Raw genomic sequence first — 21946 nt, 5'->3', positions numbered from 1 at the left:
AGAGAAGGCAGCAATGACTCTTCAGAGACCCTGCAGAGAGCCTTCATTGAAGGAGACACCTCACATGATTTGAGCTACTGCCAGGCCTGGTGTTGCTACAAGTAAATAAGTTGAAAAGCAGGTGATCATTTCCTTGTGTCACTGGAAGGAAGGAATCCGTGAATCTTTGAAAACATTTTGTCAGCCCCTGGGGAAGATCTGGTTTTCATTAGCAAAATAAGGGTGGGAACCTCTATCTCTTTTATCTGGCCTCAGAAGCAAATCTTGTCAGACTCTTTTCATCAAATCTGCATTGTTATTAAAACACTAGTTCTCCCCTCTCCTGCCTTCTGGAAAGACCTCAGAAGAACTGTAATATTCCTGGAATAGCATCCACTTGCCATGGATATAAGGATCACATAACTCAATCAGTTCCCATTGCATTTTCCTTTCCTTGCATTCAGCAAACGTATCTGACAAATCTGTACTGCCTTTCCCCCTAAATACTTCTACAAAATGTAGCTGATTCCAGCTTTCTCTTTCATTAGCAAGTTGCTTCCTTCTTTACTTCCTCTAAGATCTTCCTGCATATACATTCCCCAGCCTATAGTTGGCTATGACAATATGTTAAAAGAGTCAGAGATCCTAAGTGACCCTTGAAATCAGTTGTATACAAAGGTCTTGAAAAAGAAGGCAGCGAAACCTCCTGGTTCTGCTTGTTTAATTCCCAGAAGTCCATATATGGTGCACACAACTCTTGAACTGTTTCTCATTCTGTAAAAATGCCTTCAATACTTCTGTCTTTGAATTAGTGTGTAAATATTAATTTAGTATAAAATATTTTCAGTGAAAAATCACTTTACTGTATTCTCCAAGTTCCTCTAAGACCAAACAGGGTTTTAAGAATATCCTCTGTTGTCCCACTCTTCTCCCCCTAAAGTCAGAAAGTGTTTGGCTTTAGTACAGACTCATGATGGAGTGCATATTGCAAGTTGATATTCCCATAATAATCTGAAAAAAAAGTGCAGGTCTCCACAGTTCTGGAGTCTCCATCCCACTGGGTGTCTTGTCACTCTTTCTGATTCCTTATTCCTTTCTTCCTTCTTCCCTTCCTTTTCGGCTGATTCCTTATTTTTCAGCTGGGGAAACTTCTTGTGCTGGGTTTGCATGGGGAGGGGGGGTTGATAGCAGGGGAGGGAGCTACGGCAGTGGCCTCCTTTGAGAAGCTTCTTGAAAACTCCTCTGGCTCCAAGTCAGGCTGTCATGACCCGGACTGGAAGCCCAGAAAATAGCAATGGTTCTGTGATCCCCTTGAGTTAAATTAAGGTGAAATGACACCAAATGACTGGTTAAAATATTTTAGTTGTGGTAGAAAACATTTTAAACTTGGAAAAGGATAACAAGCAATTTGGTCTCTTATAAATCTATAAGAAAGAAAAGAAAGGAAAAAAAAGAAAAGAAAAAGAAAGGAGAGAAAGAGAGTCAAAGAAATCCAGATCACCACCCCTGGATCCCGCGTTATCTCAGGTCTGGTAATCTTGGATAGTGGGTGCACACAGAGCACTTTTCTGTTGCCTTTTAAGTTCATCATATCAGCTGATTAGCATATCTGTCCACCTTTAGTTTTTCCTCTGGTCCCACAGGTTTTTGCTGACTTCAGGCTTCTTGAGCAATCATCCGGCTTCTGGGGCAGAAATGTTCACCTCTTATCAGTTCATTAGCAATGCATGCATGGTGTCTGGCCTACACAATACAGTCACAAATGGCTACAGGATGGAGCCAGCGATAAACATTTGGTTTCACTCAGTCCATGTCTCCCCCTTTGAGGCTTATCTAAGGAGTTTGTCAATAGAACTGCAAGGGAATGGGGGGTGCATCCTTAGATACATTCCCGCTTCCTTGGGTGACATTCCTTAGACTAATCCAAAGGCCACAGCTTGTCCTTGAGGTTTTCTGTGTTGATGAATGTTTGAGGCATTACTTCTTTCAGTTCCTTACACAGACCTGCCTCCGGCCAAAGCCGAGCCAATTAGTGATTGTGGCTGCACCTCTGCAATAATGTATTTAGGAAGGGAAACGTGGGAGGAGGAGTTGGGGTTGTGAGGAGGGGTTATGACAAGGACATCTATGAGAACACCAAGGTCAGTGGAAGGAAAGAGGAGGAAGCGGGGGAGATGAGCTGGAGCATGGAGCCCCCTTGTAATCCCATGGTGAGACAGCAGGCCCACCCCCCCCGACACACATGGAGGTCCACAGTGGAGCAGAGATCTGCCTGTGGCCTGTGGAGGACCCCACACCAGAGTAGGCAGCTGCATCAGGCTGAGAAGCTATGGGAAGAAGCCCTGCAAGACTGAAGGACTGCAACACATGGAGGTGACCCATGCCAGAGCATCTTGAGTAGAATGCATCCCATGGGGAGGACTCACGATGAAGAAAGGTTTGTAGAGGACTGTATCCTGTGAGAGGGACACCACATGGAGCAGGGGGAAGAATGCAGAAGAGTGCTTCGCTTCCCCACGTTGGAGGAAGAAGCGGTGGGACTGACTGCACCCCCCATCCCCTGCCCCTGCTTGGCAGAGGGAGGAGGTAGAGATATCGTGAACAAAAGCCAGGCCGGGAAGAAGGGAGGGGTGGGGGGAGGTGTTTTAAGATATGGTAAAGCTTCTCATTGTCCCATTCTGTCTGTTAAGTGTTGGTTTTGTTAGTGTTTGAATTAAAGTGATGTTCTTGGGTTTTTTCTTCCCCTAACCATCTTGGTTTTCACCGGAGACCATTTAAATGGGTGAGAGACCCTTTCCTGTCCTTATCTCGATTCCTGAGCCTTTTTGTTTCATTTTTCTCCTTCCCAGCACTGTGGGGGAAGGAGTGAGTGAATGGTTAGCTGCGTGGTGCTCAGTTTCCCTCTGGACCTAAACCATGACACTTTTATATGTTCAGATCCCAAATCCAGTTTGGTCTGTTCTTCCTGAAATTGTTCAAGGCCACTGACTTTTGTAGTTCTCCATTTGAAAAATAAGTTTGCTTTTAATTTAAGTGGAGGCATCTATCTCCCTTTTCTCCCTCTCCCAAGGTAAAGCCTAACAGATGAAAACTGTTATCCCCTCATCTGGGTGATGTAGATAGCTGTAATCTTGCTTATGATAGCCTCTGCATTCCTCTTTATGACAGCAAGAAACTGCCCAGCTCATGAAACAAGAAACTATTACATGTAATCCTCACTATGACAGTCTGAATACCTAGACCATTCCCATTCATATGTATGGGTCTAGGTATTCAGGTAAGGGGTCTGTCTTTTCTTTGATTCAGGTGGGGTTTTTTCTAAATTCAGTTTGATTTTCCTGAATTTCATGTTCTGTAATGATTTACAGTAAAGAGGTTTCATGTTCTGGACAGTCCTACCACCACCGCTCAAGCTGTGCTGGTTTTTCTCCTTGAGATTCATGGAGATGCAGGTGGGAACAAAGCATCTCTTCAGTTTGCTGACCTTCTTTTTCTCTGTTTCAAGCAAGTTCCTTCTTACCTTTCTGTGCCAGCCTGTGCAGTCCGTAAGAAGATTCCTTCATACAGGAATGGGAATATCCACATAATATGTGACCAAAAAAAAAAAAAAAAGTTTGACTTGGATCTTAGTCCTAAAACACCATTTATAGAAACAGCCTGATCCCTCTCCCCAGTTTCTACCTGCAGATATAATAGTGCTCAAAACTTTACGAAACAACACTGATGATATTATTACCTTGAAACAACAACAATGTCATTACACATTCTTATGTACTATTTCACAACATTTTACACACAATGCCTCTGACATTTGTAGTCTATCTGCTTGGACACTACCACATCCTTAGCACTGTGGCTTTTATTGTCATGGCTGTGTTGTTCCATTCTCACATGCTGCTGTAAAGACAGAAGACTGAAGTAAGTGGATTAAAAATGTTGTGTTCATTGAAGACATGAGACAAGAACGTGGGTTAGCTGGGAACTTTACTGAGGTTTCCCGAATCCAAAACCAGTGCCCTTTCTCGAAAGATGGAGCTGTTGAAACAATTTTTGCAATAAGTTACATCATGAAACTAACCTCTGCAGCCTGCAAGCCAATAGAACATATGGCCTATTGAATTTAATGTGAGTCTTGCAGCTGAAAAACCTACACAGAGCTTTGAAAATTTACTGCTACATGTCCTGACTTCTATTCATAAAAGGAAAGGTTAGAATTAAAGTTAATTCTCTAGTATACATTTGTCCATAAGAATCCCTCAGTAATATGTAGTTTACAAGTTAAAGACATGTAAGTCAGAAGTCTGCAAGCCAGCAAAGAATACAATTGTCTACAAGCCTCATGTCAGAAATCTGCACAACAGCCAAAATCACCTGCTTTATATGCTGTGTGCTCTCCTTGCTTGAGACATAAACCCAGTCCCACACTGAAGAGCCATAAACTCCAAAAATAAAACAAAATGGTTGCAGTCTGAGGAAGTCTGTGAAAAGTCAAAGTATACACGTACTACCCTGAAAAAGCCACTTCTGGTAAAGGAAAAAATAATTGAGGAAAGTTAGATAGTCTGTCAGTAGCTCTAAGTAATTTTTGCAAGAAATCCATAGTTCAGGATGGCAAAATGTAAATTCTGCAGTGGGTGATTAAGCAGGCAGAGGCCATCTATAAACACCATAAGGACTGTGGCCTTCCACTGAGGCTGTGAAAGGTTCAGAAAAACTGTCCTTCTACAAACCAAGCCCTTTCTCTCTCACCTTTCCCAACACAAAGGATGCCCTGCATTTAACACTACAGGTTTCAGATGTCTTACCACAGGCATCACAGTTGTGAGGTAGTACATTAATAAAGACAGATTTTAAATACCCATGCCTTGGGATTTGTAGGACATGGGCGAAGTACTTGTTTTATCAGAGGATTACGCAGGACTATCCATGGCATTAATAATAATTTCTCCATTTTAGTCCTTTTTTTTTTTTTTTTTTCTGTTTTCCCTGGTAGAAGCCCCTTTCAGTCCTCAGTTGAAAATAAACGGCAAATAAAATAAATGGTCTAATAAAATTTGTTAATTCCTTCTTCAGAAGTCAGCATATTTAAACTGGTGAAAAAGCTGTGTCAGTAACTGCATTTAAGGATCAGCAGAATACTGTTCAATTCATTAGCCAAAGCAAGTGCTTTTGCTTTCTGTCTGTTCACTTAAGTTTTCGTTTATTTCACTTTTAAAATTACAAAATGCCTAGGTTTACCCATCTGTCTCTGCTGGGTGACATGGTGTGTAGAGACAGTGGGAAGAATTAGTGTGTTCTGGAGTCTGTGGGAGGTTAGTAGTCAAAGTTACTGTTTATATTAGCATTAATGGGAATCAGGGATAGAAATTTCTGCATGTTGAGATAATATGAGCCTAATGAGAGACAGAAAAATAGTGTGTTCCCTGAGCTTTCCACATATTCTCCCACAAAGCACGCACCCCAAAAGATTTTTCTTCCATTTTGCAAATAATTTATTTTAAATTAAAGCAAATGTTTCAAAATATTTCAAGTTTGAAATGCTAAGTCTCTTCTTGTTTGCCTGATACTTAGGCACTCGGAGTTTTATTTCCAAATACTGAATTTTCTCTCAGGGTGCCAAATCATTCCCATCTTCCCCATCCTAATCTCTCAAGAAAAGATTATTAGGCTTGTAAAGCCTTCTTTCCCCCATAAAACAAACAAAAAAATCAAGCATTTTTGAACAATGTATGTAAGAAATTCTAATTCTTTTGAATGCTATAAAAGGTATTTCAGTTGTGGCTACTTTAATATCTTATTATACTGCTTGACTATAAAAAACTTCAGAATTTACATAAATGTATATTTTTTCTCCTCCATGAAATAGATTATTTTTCCAGATATGTAAAATTGAGTGCACTATCAATGTATTTTTTTTCCAGAGTTCTTCCTAAACCTAATTGGAAAAGGAAAGAAATAGTCCACTAATTTATTTTTAAGGTTGAAAATTAAAATTTGTAATTTCTTTAGAGCAGAAAGAAAATCTTTGCATTTGTAACACTGTCTTTATTAGGGCCTTTGGGTATTATATCAAGATAAATACAGAAAGATAATGCAAAGGATGACAGCATTTTGCTAGAGGCAACTACATATTATTGCTGTAGACAGAGGGCTTATCAGAAATGTGAATGCATATGTGCATTCTGTATTTTAAAATAAAGTTTTTGTAGTGAATTTTGAAGTGTATATTCATTAAAACCTAGCAAGTGCTGGAGATAAGTGTATACATTCTGAAAAAAAAAGAAGAAATTAATTGATTTGTTCCTTCCTCCCCTTCTCTTTCTTTGCCTGCTGTCTGCTTGAAAAAAATAATCACAAGTTTGTAAATACAAAGCAAAAAATAAAATGTTGCCTCTAGAGCTCTCATCAAAGACTAGCTCACACCAAATATTCTAATGAGAAGTAAATGAACAATGAATTAAAACATGATAACAAATATGCGATGAACTAAGGACAGCATAAATCAATAATTGCACTCAAGCTCTGTGGAAATTATACTGTCCTAGATTCTAACAGGAGACAATTTGCTGCAGTATTTTGTGAACAGAGCTATCCTGTGGGATCAGGCTGCAGAGGACATTTCAGTGGGAGGACGAGAGCAGTAGGAAGAGCAGTATGATTCATGTTCAGCATCTCAAGTGGAGGATAGAGCACAAGGATTGAATAATGAAACAAAGACGAGATATTCAGCATGCCAGGAAGGTTTCTGTTAGAGAGCTGTTAGAATTATTTAAAAAGGTTAGTCTATGAATAAACATGCTTCATCAAGGTCTCTTACACATGCAAAGGGAGATGCTAATGAATAATAAAAGAGTAATGGGGACTGGTGAAGAAATTAATGTTAATCTTATCCAAAGCAGATACAAATTAATATTGGAGAAACATTTTTGTAATCACTTCTCAAGGCAAAAATTCAATTAATGTGACTGAATCAATATTTCAAATCTCAGTCCCTTGAAAGTATACTTGTCTCTCTTCATATCAGCATGCTCTCCTGTGTGATCAGCCTGTACTATTCAAGTCAGTACTCAGGGAGACTTCTTAATGGTCTATTTTTGAGAAATTTGGTCCAGTTCTATAAACTACAATGTTGTATTTCAAACTTGCCTCAGGGTATATTTCTGTTAGGAGAGCTCAGTTTACATAGGGTAATTACTGTATAGAAAATAGATATTTGAGCCAAGGATAGCTTTGCTTTGAGCTTCAGGTTTTTTATTTTTATTTTTTTCTCCCAAAGATTAGCTAGTACCCTCTCCTCTCACAGAATGACATGTCAGTATATATGACATTACACTTCAGACTCTGTACTGAAAACAACACCTTTTATAACAGCTAAAAAGACCCAGGACAGAAAAGAAAACAAAACTCTTCACTTTACCAAAAAAAAATTGACTCTTCAGAGAAGAGACAACTGTATTTGCCTCAACTTTATTGCAGCATGGGTCACTTTATATGTCTTTGACAGGCAACCTCCCTCCTTGCATATAACTGAACTCGGACAGCAAAGATATCTTTGCAAAGATCACAGGAATTACGACCTTTCTGGTGCACTTCAAAAAATAATACAAATTATCACAAAGTGGTTCCTGGTTTCCGTTGTTTTGTCTTTTCTCTCCTCATTGGTAAAGCCAGTAGATAAGGTTTTTTCACACAGTAAGTGATCTTTCTTGTATACTATACAATATAAATGCCTGTCATGTTTTGTTTAAGGTGTCAGGGAATTGGGAAAAGTTTATGAAACTAAATGGACTCCCAAAAAATAGTTTTGCAGCTCTGGTAGATTGTGCTGTTTATGTTGTAATGCCTTGACAGTTTTATACAATCAGAGGTTCTAAAGCCACCATCCCGTGATAGATTGGAATTGTTTGAAGCATGGTGCAGTTGAAAAATAGGCTTGTGTGCTCTTGTTTTCAAAACCAAATGGTGACCCACTCAAAATCATCCTATTAAAATAACTGCATGGACAATCTCACTTTTGTACTTTTAATAGCTAGAATATCATTCCCATAATGAAAGAAATATGAAATGGTTTCCATGCTGAATGAGCTCCCTTGAGATTCTGGATTTGTCTCATTATATAAAGCTTTTCCATCACCATTGCAATGCCTCTTCTCATCTTTGCTTCTCATCTGAGTGGAGAAATTTCTGTCAACAGCTTTAGTCTGACTAAACCGGCATAACACCGAAAGAGGGATATGCAGTAGATAAGATTACTTTTTTCCCATTTATGTAGAAAATTATACACAGTGTCCCTGCTTTAAAAAGGATTACTATACAATGTGGACAGCATTCTGCTCTCTCATTAGAAGAGACAGACTACAATTTTATTTCTCTAAATAAGTCTGGGTTAGGCAAGGAGATCGGTAATTTCAATGCTGCTGCATTCACAATGGAAAAGAAATCATCACTTGTGTATTCTTATCAGAAGCCTTAGGTAACTTCAGCATTCGGTACTGATCAGAATAACTCCTTGCATTCTGCAACCTACCACATGCCTCAATAATTTTATATGTAGGAAGGAATAGTAAAATAATGAAGTCAAATGTTATTAAAATAATACTACTGAGGGGAAAACTTACAAAAAAAAAAAAAAACCAACCCCACAAAAAAATCTATAGAATCTGGGGACAAAGCTTCCACAAATATGTCCTGAATTTCCCTTTCTTCCTCCCTATCTGCCACAGTTTTTAAACAGTTTACAGGCTAGGTATGATGAAGATTTTATTCCAGCATATTCCAGAGTCTAGGACCTGCTATGGGAAACAGCACCTGGAGATATGTGTCCAACTGTAGATGAGCCAAGGGGGATCCCCAGGCTCATAAACAAGTCATGAACTGTAAACTTCCTTGGAAAAATGCCAAAAGGACAGCTACCACATACATCTCCTGCTCTTTCTAGATTTCTATACATCTGTGAAACTAAATTACAGCAAGTATGAGATTATGGGTTTGTGTCTATGACAGTCTATAGCAGTAAGGTTGTGTATTTTCACTACAAAGAAGCAGCCAGAAGATATGTTGGCAGACTAATATTCTACAGAACACAAATTAGGCGACTAAAATCAGGTGCTAAATCACATAACTCAGAAAAGCTTTTGTTTTCTATTGGATCTAGCTCTTAAGTCCCTGATTTATGGATTCAAGCTTGAACCTGGGTCATTTTCCTTGCCCTGTAGTGAATGGAATAGAAAGGATTGTGGTTCCTTCCTATCTCTTGGAATAGTATTAGCAGGTCAGGTTTTCCTGGCATCAAAGACTTTCATAACGATGTAACCACATTTCTGATGACACTTCATTCTTAGGGAGAATGTCATGCTGTGTCAGTGCAGAGCAATAACAAAGGAGTTATACAGGTGGAAGTGGATTGAGAAGAAGACCCCCAAAAAATTATAATTCAAATATTTTTTCATCTAAGACAGATGCAACCATTGGCCTTTAACAATTGCTGTTAAATTTAAAGGGAGTTCAGACTCTAACACATCAGAATCCAATTTAGTCAAAATTTAGTGCGGAATTAAGGTATGCTACTCAGAAACCCATTCTGAATTTTAATATGTCGTCTTCTTTTTTCTTTGCTGAGAATGCTGCTATGTCTTTCACACTACAGCACTCTTCTTCAGCCATTGTTACATATCATGCCATTACATACTAAATTCCCATTTGGCTACTAAGAACAGCTTGCCCTAAGGCATTTCCACAGCAATTATTATCAAGTCACAGGAACCATGAGGAACTAACAAAGTTTTCATAGAAACATAACAATTAATTCTATTTGGAACAATGACAAAATCATTCAGAAATGTCTGAAAGAGACTAATGTAGAAATAGCATATTTGCAATAATATCACATTTTAGAGGCCTTTCTGTTATACTGTGTAACCAGTTTGCTCTGGTAATTTCACAGAAACAAAACTGTTGAATATTACTCAGTAAGTCTAGGCCCCAACAGCAGTTAGCCAGATTAAGAAATATGATGCCCTGGAGATGTAAGCTTTTCTTAGTACTGTGAGTATGTCACTCAGGAAAAAAAAACCAAAAAACAAAAAACAAACCAACAAGCTGGCAAAAACCCCCAAACCAAAACCCCAAATAAAGAAACAAAACAAAATCAAAAAAGAGAAAAAGACTCTTCATAAACAATATTATAATGTCACTTAAAATATGAGTTGGATTCATGTTGAGCCTATTTCTATCACCAAAAAGAGTAATTTGACTGGTTTCCTTAGTTACATTAAATTTTAGGAGATATCCAGGCTCCTCCTGGAGACTATGCTAAGGGACATGGAAAATAAGAAGGTGAATGGTGACAGCCAACATGGCTTCACTAATGGCAAATTGTGCCTGAAAAATTAGGTGGCTTTCTACAACAGGATTACGGTGCTGGTGGATAAGGGAAGAGCAACTGATATAATCTATCTAGATTTGTGCAAAACATTTCACACTGTCCCACACAACATCCTTGTCTCTAAATTGGAGAGACATGGATTTGATGGATGGAATGCTTGGTGGATAAGGAATTGGCTGGCTGGTCTCACTCAGAGAGTTGCAGTCAGCCACTCGATGTCCAAGTGGAGACCAGTAATGAGTGCCATTCCTCAGGGGTCAGTATTGGGACAGGCGTTGTTTAGCATCTTTGTCGGTGACATGGGCAGTGGGATTGAGTGCACTTTCAGTAAATTTGCTGACACCAAGCTGTGTGGTGTGGTCAATACGCTGGGGGGAAGGGATGTGCCATCCAGAGGGACCTTGACAGGTGTGAGAGGTGGGCCTGTGAAAAACTCATGAAGTTCAACAAGGCCAAGTGCAAGGTCCTGCACATGGGTCGTGGCAATCCCAAGGACAAATACAGGTTGGACAATGAGTGGATTGAGAGCAGCCCTGAGGAGAAGGACTTGGGAGTATTGGTGGATGGAAAACTGACTATGAGACAGCAATGTGCACTCACAGTTCAGAAAGCCAACCGTATTCTGGGCTGCATCAAGAGAAGTGTGGACAGCAGGTTGAGGGAGGGAGGTGATTCTCCCCCTCTACTCTGTTCTTGTGAGACCCCACCTGGAGTGCTGTGTTCAGCTCTGGGGCCCCCAGCATAAGGAAGACATGGACCTGCTTGAGTGGGTCCAAAGAAGGGCCACAAAGATGATCAGGGGGCTGGAGCACCTCCCCTAGGAGGACAGGCTGAAAGAGTTGGCGTTGTTCAGCCTGGAGAAGAGAGTTCTCTGGGGAGACCTTATAGTGGCCTTCTAGTACTTAAAGGGGGCCTACAGGAAAGATGAGGAGGGACTCTCTATCAGGAAGTATAGTTATAGGGTGAGGGGTAGTGGTTTTAAAGTGAAAGAGTGTAGATTTAGATTAGATATAAGGAAGAAATGTGAGGGTGGTGAGACAGGTTGCCCAGAGAAGCTGTGGATGTCCCCTCCCCAGAAGTGTTCAAGGCCAGGTTGGATGAGACTTTGAGAAAACTGGTCTAGTGGAAGGTGTCCCTGCCTGTGGTAGGGGGGGGTTATAACTAGGTGATCTTTAAGATCCCTTCCAGCCGAAACTATTCTATGATTCTATGATCTGCCTGGAAGAAGGAAATAAGGACCAATCTAAAGTAGTGTTTTTCTAGTTCTTTGAGAATTTGTCTTGATTTACCTGTGTCCTTCTGTAACTCTGGATTGGCTGCACAATGCTGATAGTCATGAGGAAGAGAGTGAGAGATGACTGGCTTTGCATGTTTTCAGAAATTGTGACCAATTTTCATCCTGCTATCCTGGATGAACTGGACTATGGCAAGGTATTTATAATACTTGACAGTTCCTTTTGACCCTTTTGCAATCCCCCAAGAGACTGTAATTCATAAACTGAAAAACACTAATTTAAGGTGTCCTCTTTTCTTATGTAGTCAATGGAAGTACCTTCAACTACAAATTGTAGTTCACTGGGAGGGAGTGCAGGAGTATCATTTCACCTGTTCTTGAGCCAATGGTGCAGAATCCCTTCATTCATAGAGAGAAAAAGACATTTCCATCATGTGATTGTGCACAATTACACTCGTAAGGATACATTTCTCCTAATAACTGTAGAGGGAATCTAAACACCTAGCCCAGTAAACATATTTTTGTTAGCGTTTGAAGTTAGTCTAGAAACCATCAACATGTGATAGGTTTTCCTGTAAATTTTGAGCAATGTGGCTTCCTTCTTAAGTACTATTATCACTAAATGCAGGTCACTAGAAGCAACTTCTTTTTATTAGCTATTTAGCTAACTGAAGCATCTTTGTGAGGCTGGTTTAACCTTTCATAGCTCTATGCTTAAACCATTAATATGTTTGCAGCTTGAATGAGATATCTATATCAATCTCTTTGTTTGCAAATTGCAGAAAGACCAAATAAACTTTATGGAGAATATCACAAAATAACAACGGCCAACATTTTTAATGTTATTTGTCAAAGTTATACAAAGATGCCAACTGGGGTTTTGAAATATAGCAAATTAGATGGCTAACTCCATTAGATTTAGTAGGAATAGATATTAAGGGACTATGGAGAAATCCCACTTGGCAAATTGTAATGATAAATACATAATTGTAATGTTAGAAAAAGCAGTAATAGAAATATATACCAAGAAATGGGAATTCTAAAGTAAGGAAAATAAATGGTTAAAATCAAAACATAATGGCCATATTTTAGTTCAGATCCAAAGGTCTTTCTTAGTCCATTATCTTGTCTCCTACTATAGCAATAGGAGAGGTAAGCTTCTTAAATATATTCCCCCAGCTCCCATCAATTACTACTGAAGGATTTTTTGAGCCAGAGGAGGTATCTTAATATTTGATAGCTCTTGATGTTGGGTTTTCTTCCCTCCCCCCTCTCCCCCCAATCATGGATTTGTCTGCTCTCTTATTGAACTCCTATGAATGTTTAGCATACACAATTTCTGGTGGAATACAGTTCCAAAGTCTAATTAGCCATACTCTGAAAAACTTCTTTACTCTAGCCTCATGTGCTAGTTTTGTTTAACAATCTTCAGATCTCATATTGGAAGAGACAATAAAAAATCATTCTGAGTTCATCTTCTTCATGCTGTGCATGATTTTGCAGATGTTTTCTGTATTTTCCTTCAGTCAGTCATTTTCCAGGCTGAAGAATCCCACATTTTGATTGTCCTTGTTCCTTTTCTCCATTTGCTAGTTCTGTTATATTCTTTTTAAGATGGGGGACTTAGCACACAGTATCCAAGATAAAAGCACACAATGGATTTATACAGTGTCATAACAATGCTCTCTGGTTTGTTCTGTATTTCTTTCCCAATATTTCTTACCATTTGTTTTGCTTTTTTGACTGCTACTGAGCATTAAGTTGATATTTTCATAGAACCATTTATAATAACTCAAGATATATTTCCTGAGTAGCAATAGCTATCTCAAAGCCCATCATTCTGTATGTAAGGTTAGGCTTGTTTTCTCCCATGCGCATCACTTTACATTCATCTACGTAGAATTTCTTAGATTAGATTACACTGATTAGAAGTGTGAAGCGAATGTTCAATGACAGGTGAAAAAGGATGAAAATATAGCTTAACCGACTGGTAGTGGGTTGTATGGATATTGAAGATGAGAACCTAGGCAATCTGACATGTGGTTTCCATGAGAGTCTTCCTTCACTTGTAAATATGTGCTCAAAAGTATTTACTAGAGTAGACTGTAATTAGGAGCAATTACAAATTAAGACAGAAAAATACCCTATGTATTAGCACAGGGTTGTATGTCTTTACAAATGTTTGTATATATAAAACTCCCGTAAGTGTTAGAGCATTAGGCTATTGACTGACTTCTTAAGTTAACTCTGCCACCCTTTAAACATGATCAAAAGTGATTTTGATGACTTGACTTTATGTGAAAGGCACAAGCCAGTATCAGGAAAGAACAACTGAGCTGAAAAAGTTCCAGATTCACCAGTCCCTGGGCCATTTCAAAGTGAGTTGAAAATTAGAAGGCAATAAAAATGGATTGTAATGAATCATTTTTACTGGCTCTGGGACAAAATGGATGATCTAATTGACAGTTTCTGTGTCTAATTTATGCCTTTCTATGAATCATCAGACAGGTATATCCAAGATGGCTGATCCTTTCTGTATCTTTGAGACAAATTGTATTTATTAAGATTACATGCAAAGATTGATAGAAAATCTGTCATTATAACAGCAAACCAAGCAAAATCTGCATTTTTGACTTTAGAAGATACAAAGTTCACCTTAAAATACAGCTATAAATTGAATTTATACAATGCTGACCAAACAAAGTATCTCAAAACACTTTATATTTAAAATACCTCAAACAAAATCATAGAATGGTTCTGAACTTGAAATTGGGAAGTGAGTCTTAAAATTAACTTTAAAAGTTCTTTTTTTTTTCCCCAAAGAGCTATGATGTCTTTACAGTTCTGATGTCTGATAGAAGAGAATTCCACAATCAAGGACTGTAAAAAGCAAAAGACAAAAACATCATTGAAAGGATTTAAGCTAAACTAAGGGTCAGCTGGCAACCCCTTAGCAGAAAACCTTGGTAAAATGCAGAGGAGAATACTGATTCTTATAACTGAAAATGGATGAAGAATCAAGGCCATGTATTGCTTTAAAAAGTAGTAGGATGGATAGTCTGATGAAGCAGAAAGGGCAAAAAGCAGATGGGAAAAGAATGAAGTTATCTAGAATGAAGTCAGACAAGGAGAAGTCAATAGCACCCCTAAGAATTTTTTTATCTTGAATGGAACAAAATAGGAAACATTATTTTTTCTTTACACCCCTTTCACCCCATTGTCAGGATGGGATAAGTGAGTGTAAAGAATTTACTTATTTCTTCTTAAAACAATTTCCCAGATGGAATCAGAAACAGGCAAATGTTTCCTAGTTAGATGAGTGACATAAAGTATGAATATTAGCTAATAAAAAATGGGAATAAAAGGGAAAAAAAGAGATAGGGATTGATGACATAGATAGATAGATAGATAGATAGATAGATAGATAGATAGATAGATAGATACTGAGAAAGCAGAACTGTCTGAAGTCTTAAGAAAAGCTTTCATTTGGACAAGTAAAATAATTTGACTTCTAAATCTATGACACTTCTAAAATCACTAGAGTATTTCTCTTCAGCAGTTGATACTGGCAAGGCAGCAACACCCATGAAAACAGACATATTTTGACTATGTAGAAGACTGCAACACTTATTAAGAAAGTAATGCAGAGTATATGTATGTTCATCATCTGTTGTGTGTTTTCATGTCCTGTCTAAAGCTTGTGAGTAAACTGAGGTGATAGTGAGTTTAGAAAAACTTCTGTTATTTTTCATAATTTAACGTGAGCCAGACAGTTTACTTTTAAGGAAAGAATTGACTTTGTGTCAACAGACATCTAGATTTATGTTCTGAATCTGACTTTTTCAGGATGTGGCTTTGCATCACACTCTGTGTGTATACTTTGCTTTGGACCTGAAATAAACTCAACAATGTATTTTTGAATGAAGCTTGAAGAGCATATGCTAGGGGCAATAATCTGAGCACTCCTGCTGGTGCACAGAGTTTGAAGTTAAGGAAATCAAGAAGTAAGAAAGAGAGATAATTTTTAAGTCAAATGTTTCAAAAGTTGTGAAGGTATCTGTAAAGTCCTTTCAAACCATTGCTGCTTATCACCACTGAAAATCAGATCACTTTTTATGCAATTGTCTAAATATGGATTTAGTTAATGATTTTGGTTTTCTTACACACTCCAGGTACACAGTGTAATTAAGCAGCTAGAGGCTTAGATATAACGTATACATGCACAAATAGTTTTCTATGGGAAATCCATCTGGAGAACAGTATAAGCCATACATAATAGACAGGATGGGTAGGAGGTATTCAGTTTAGACCAGGTCTGAAAACTGTAGTGGACTGAGCATGTTAATTATCAATCTGCTTCTCTACACTGTCATGAAAGGATTGGGAAGGCAAACACTTTAGTGACAGGCCAGTCTTTACTTTGTTTCAATATAGGTGACCCTATCTTAAACTTCCTTGGTTTGTACATTTTCCCCTCTGAAAATGACAGTGCAGATTTCTATTTATTTTAAAACTTTCCTCTGTAGGGAAGATAAGAAATAGCATTTTGCCAGGTAAAATGTAAAAGAAATAGTAATCATATAAAAAAATAAGATGAGGGTTTGAGTCTTTCTAGACTCAAACTCTCAGATGTTGCTAGAATGGGACCCAAATCCCCAGCTGGTTAATCAATGAGACATAAAGCTAGATGCTTGCCTCACTTCTAGACATGCATGATATGAAAATTATAGGCTGCTAGGAGTATATTTTTTTGGGAGGGGAAACCCCACAAAAAACACCAACAAAAATCCCTTTCATATTCATAAACTCCCTAACAAGCAGTGTAGATATCACTGAGTTGTCTCAGAGTGGAAGCAAATCAGCTTCATCAACACAGTAACTCCATGCACTTCTGCACTGTGTTGTACGCTCACCCTTGTTTCTGTGGATTCAGCTTGGGTATCATCTAAGACAGTTCTGAGAGCAAATTACACATACAAATTTTGTCCATTCAACTAAAATATTTCTTTTCCTCTGAACAGAATGGCCTTGGCCGCTCTACACATTGGGAACATTCTCTGTATCATGCTATACCTTAAAATGTGCCCAGATGTTTTCTGAAAGGTTATTAGCTGGCATATGACAAAACTTCGGCAGGTAGTTAGAATACAATTAAACAGGATGGTTGATCATGTTCCAGGTTCAGCTTTGAATTCATGAACTGCCTGCCCAAGTTGGACCTGCCGTAATAGACATAGTAACAGTGTGCACATGCCTGTAGGGCACAGTAGCAGTTTTAATGGTCTCTCTGATTTAGCCATGTATGTGTCATCTGTATAGCACTATAAGTGCCCACAGGAGTCTTCAAATTATCAACCTAAACACCTCTACCTTAAGCTAAACACTATCTAGAGAAATTAATATTATCATGATGTGGTCTGGCTCTCTACTATAACAAATAATATGTAATTTTTAAGGGATTTGAGAAAAACAGAAAGAAAATTGGGGATGAGTTGGGTACTGATGCCAAGTATAATGTAAAGATGCCCTATTAGCTGAGAACTGTAGTCAACTGTAATATATGGAAGAACATATATGTTCATGCACAGACACTACACACTTTAGAATAGCAAATTAAATAGTCTGTGCTATCACATAGCTGTGAAAAGGAGCTGAGAGGTAGGACCTGGCCAGTGTTTGCCTGTTTAGCTAAGATACGCTGTACTGGAACCCTGCAGAATTAGGAGATATTCCTCCACGCAACATATATTCTGAACATATATAACTGCCTTAGGTTCCACGTATACCATCAGTTTATCACTCAAAATCTATAACAACGCTTTCTATTGTAGTTTTCTAAATACTGTAGACATATCCTCCATATTTTCTTTAAATGAGACATTGCTTCATAGGATCTTGCAGTGTTGTTCAGGAAAAAATACATTAAACTTTTAAACCAACTAAATAGATTTTCTTGATCTATAAGTTCAGATATATTGAACTTATCTAAGATGGCAAAAGGCACAGATCAGAGAATTTAAAAATATTTTAAAACCATGTTTAGTGACACTTGCATAATTGAAAGAAAAAGATTAGAATTGTGGCATACACAATAAAAAAAATATAATATGGTGATTTGAAATACCACAAACCAGGCACTTGCCTTCAGTTAAAGAAGGAAAAAAGTGTTTTGTATTAAATAAAAGAATGCAAGCTAACAGCTCTCATTGAAATTGTACCCTGGTATGTAAATAAAGTACACAGTATTGATAATGGGCACAACGTATTACATTATGTTCTGAAATTCGCAAAGTGTTCAATCATGAGGTAAATATGAGTGAAAGGAAGGCTGGAAGGATAAAAGTTTTCTGCTGAGACTGGTAATTGTCCAGATGTTGAGGTTGGGGGAAGCTGCTTCACTTCCTGTGAATGGGAAAAGTAACTTCAGGTTCAATAATTTATCCACTTAGAAGAAAGTCAGCCCTGTTAATGTTGTGTTTGTTATATCTTGAGGCGTGACAGCCACTCAGGTCTCTGTGCAGCCTGGCACGCTGCAGGTGCATTTTGACTGCAGTGCCTTTCTCCATTACTCAAAAATGCAGCTGGCAGAACAAGTGAAGCACATTCCCACCTCTCCACTAGGATCATAGAACTATTTAGGTTGGAAAAGACCTTTAAGATTACCGAGTTCAACCGTAAACCTAACACTGCCAAGCGCACCACTAAACCATGTCCCTAAGTGTCACATCTGCACAGCTTTTAAATACCTCCAGGGATGGTGACTCCACCACTTCCCTGGGCAGCCTGTTCCAATGCTTGACAACCCTTTCAGTGAAGAAATTTTCCCTAATATCCAAACCAAACCTCCCCTGTCTCAACTTGAGGCCCTTTCTTCTCATCCTATCACTTGTTACTTGGGAAAAGAGACCAACACCCACCTCGCCACAACCTCTTTTCAGGTAGTTATAGAGAGCAATAAGGTCTCCCCTGAGCCTTCTTTGCTCCAGGCTAAGCAACCCCAGTTCCCTCAGCCACTCCTCATAAGACCTGTGCTCTAGACCCTTCACCATCTTTGCTGCCCTTTTCTGGACATGTTCCAGAATCTCAGTGTCTTTCTTGTAGTGAGGGGCCCAAAACCGAATGCAGTAATCAAGGTGTGGCCTCACCAATGCTGAGTACAGAGGGACAATCACTTCCCTAGTCCTGGTGGCCACACTATTTCTGATACAGGATGCCACTGGCGTTCTTGGCCACCTGGGCATGCCACTGGCTCACATTCAGCTGGCTGTTGACCAACACCCCCAGGTCCTTTTCTGCCGGACAGATTTTCAACCACTCTTCTCCAAGCCTGTAGCATTGCATGGGGTTGTTGTGACCCAAGTGCAGCACCCAACACTCAGCCTTGTTGAACCTCATACAATTGGCCTCCGCCCATTGATCCAGACTGTCCAGATCCCTCTGTAGAGCCTCTCTACCCTCGAGCAGATCAACACTCCCACCCAACTTGGTGTCATCTGCAAACTTACTGAGGGTGCACTCAACCCCCTCATCCAGATCATTGATAAAGATATTAAACAAAACTGGCCCCAAAACTGAGCCCTGTGGAACACCACTTGTGACTGGCTGCCAACTGGAGTTAATGCCATTCAACATAACTCTTTGGGTTCAGCCATCCAGCTAGTTTTTAAAACAGAGAAGAGTATGGCCATTCAAGACATGAGCATCTAGTTTCTCCAGGAGATTGCTGTGGATAACAGTGCCAAAGGCTTTGCTAAAGTCTAGGTAGACAATAATCACAGCCTTTCCCTCATCTACTTAAGTGGGTCACCTTGTCATAGTAGGAGATCAGGTTAGTCAAGCAGGACCTGCCTTTCATAAATCCATGCTGACCGGGCCTGGTCACCTCTTTGTCCTGTACATGCTGTGTGATGTCACTCAAGATGATCTGTTCCATAACCTTCTCTGACACCAGGGTCAGGCTGACAGGCTTGTAGTTCCCCGATCCTCCTTCCAGCCCTTTTTTCAGATGGGCATCACATTTGCTAATTTCCAGTCAACTGTGACCTCCTTGGCTAATCAGGACTCTACAAATGATGGAAAGTGGCTTGGTGAGCACTTCTGCCAGCTCCCTTAGCACCATGTGTGGATCCCATCCAGCCCCATAGACCTGTGTGTGTTTAAGTGGTGTAGCAGGTCAATAACCATTTCCCCTTGGATTATGGGGGCTTCATCCTACTCCCTGTCTTCCAGCTGAGGGGACTGGGTACCTGGAGAACAACTATGAAAGACTGAGGCAAAGAAGGCATTAAGTACCTCAGCCTTTTCCTCACCCTTTGTCACTATGTTTCCCCCTGCATTCAATAAAGGATGGAGATTCTTCTTAGCCTTCCTTTTATTGTTAATGTATTTATAGAAATATTTTTTATTGTTTTTTACAATAATAAGATTAAGTTCTCATGGGTTTTGGCCCTTCTAATATTCTCCCTGCATGAACTCATGACATCCTTGTAGTCCTTCTGTGTTACCTGCCACTTCTTCCAAAGGTCATAAAGTCTCCTTTTTTTTCCTGACTTCCAGCCAAAGCTCTCTGTTCAGCCAGGCTTATCTCCTTCCCTGCCAGCTTGTCTTTCTGCACTTGGGGACAGCCTACTCCTGTGCCTTTAAGATTTCCTTCTTGAAGAAGATTACCTCCAATCAGCTTGTGCTCAAGTAGGACATGGCTGGGTTGTTATCTGATGGTGACAGCAATGTAGCTCAAAGGACTGCACATTTTTAGTGAATGACTATACGAGGAGATGAAATCTTCTCAGGAGAAAGTTAGGAAATCTCCAATTGGAGACCTAATGTTTCTCTTACTGTAAAGAACTGATCCACAGAGTTCTTCAAGAAACACTATTCTGGAACAATAAACCAGCTCATGAAAGATGCTGCCTAGCCAGCATGCTGTAAGTGACCTACCTCCAAAGTGACAGGGTACATGAGTGATTACTTGAATATCTTGGGCAGTGAGTAATGGAAATTTTTGTGAGAGTATGACAGATATGCAATTGGGGGAAAACGATGCATGCTTGAAAGAATTTTTATCAGCTTTTTAATATAAAAAGGCTCTTTCACTTCTGCTTTGTAAATTTAAGAAGAGTGCTTACTTTGGACTGACTTTTCTCTTCCTTGATAGTGGGTGGTCTGCTGAAAAGAGCTGAAAGTCTACTGAAAACATTATTTCATCCAGGGTAGTAATAATGAAAGAAAACTGTGAAGAGCTGAAGAAGGACTTATGACACTGGGAGACTGGTCAATGAAATAATAAATGCAGAGAAGGACAACTAAATGTGGCATAACATCTGCAAGAGGAAGGCATAAGTAGGCTGGGACTATTCAGCATGAAAAGGAGATGCGTTAGAGACATGAGATGCATGGAGAGGAGTGGTAGACCTTAACTGCTCCTTGTCTCTTCCAACACAAAAGGCAGAATTCATTAAGTGCAGCTAAGAGAATTAACTTTCAAACAAACAAAAAGGCAAAAAACCCAGAGAAGCAATTCCTCAGTTAGTGAGGACAAAATGATATTGTGGATGCAAAAAATTTACCCAAGTTCAAAGGGAAACTGAGCAAGTAACTTAGAATGATCTCTAAGAAACTTAGAATCATTCAGGTTGGAAAAGACTCTTGGGATCATCGAGTCCAACCATCAGCCCTACTCTACAAAGTTCCCCCCATACACCATATCTCTCAGCATCTCATCTAAACGACCCTTAAACACATCCAGGGATGGTGACTCCACCACCTCCCTGGGCAGCCTATTCCACTGTCTAACCACTCTTTCTGTGAAAAATTTTTTCCTAATGTCCAGTCTAAACCTCCCATGTTGCAGTTTAAAGCCGTTCCCCCTTGTTCTGTCACTAATCACCTGTGAGAAGAGACCAGCACCAACTTCTCTACAAGGTCCTTTCAGGTAGCTGTAGAGAGGGATGAGGTCTCCCCTCAGCCTTCTCTTCCTCAAACTAAACAGTCCCAGCTCATTCAATCTCTCCTCATAGGATTTGTTCTCCAGGCCCTTCACCAGCTTCGTTGCCCTCCTCTGCACTCGCTCCAGCACCTCGAGATCTCTCTCGTATTGAGGTGCCCAAAACTGGACACAATACTCAAGGTGTGGCCTCACCAGTGCAGAGTACAGGGGGACTATCACCTCCCTACTTCTGCTGGTCACACTATTTCTGATACAAGCCAGGATGCTGATGGTTTTCTTGGCCACCTGGGCACACTGACGGCTCATGTTCAGTTGCTTGTCAATTAGAACCCTCAGATCCTTCTCTTCCACACAGCTCTCCAGTCACACCTCCCCAAGCCTGTAGCGATGCATGGGGTTGTTG

Source organism: Strix uralensis, chromosome 2, assembly GCF_047716275.1.
Source record: "Strix uralensis isolate ZFMK-TIS-50842 chromosome 2, bStrUra1, whole genome shotgun sequence".
Classification (NCBI taxonomy): Eukaryota; Metazoa; Chordata; class Aves; order Strigiformes; family Strigidae; genus Strix; species Strix uralensis.
Note: the sequence above shows the minus strand (reverse complement) of the source record.